Raw genomic sequence first — 418 nt, forward strand, 5'->3', positions numbered from 1 at the left:
CATTTAGTACCTAACAAAGATTGTATAATGAAAGTTGGCAGATCATTTGGATTGAAATGGTTTACTTGTTTGCCAAAGAAACCCAAATATAAAGAGTTATGTTATAAAATAAGCTTATATGATATGACATTTCTATGATGTTGGACTGACCAAAATGATCCTATTTTTATTTCATTTAGTACCTAATAAAGATCGTATAGTGAAACTTTGTAGGTCATTTGGATTGAAATTATTTACTTATCGGGCAAATACACTAAAATATAAACAGTTATGTTATAAAATAAACTTATATGACATGACATTTCTATGATGTTGTAATAACCAAATTATCCTATTTTTTATGTCATTTAGTACCAAACAAAGATTGTAAAATGAAAGTTTGTAGGTCATTTGGATTGAAATGGTTTACTTGTTGGCC

Source organism: Salvia splendens, chromosome 6, assembly GCF_004379255.2.
Source record: "Salvia splendens isolate huo1 chromosome 6, SspV2, whole genome shotgun sequence".
Classification (NCBI taxonomy): domain Eukaryota; kingdom Viridiplantae; phylum Streptophyta; class Magnoliopsida; order Lamiales; family Lamiaceae; genus Salvia; species Salvia splendens.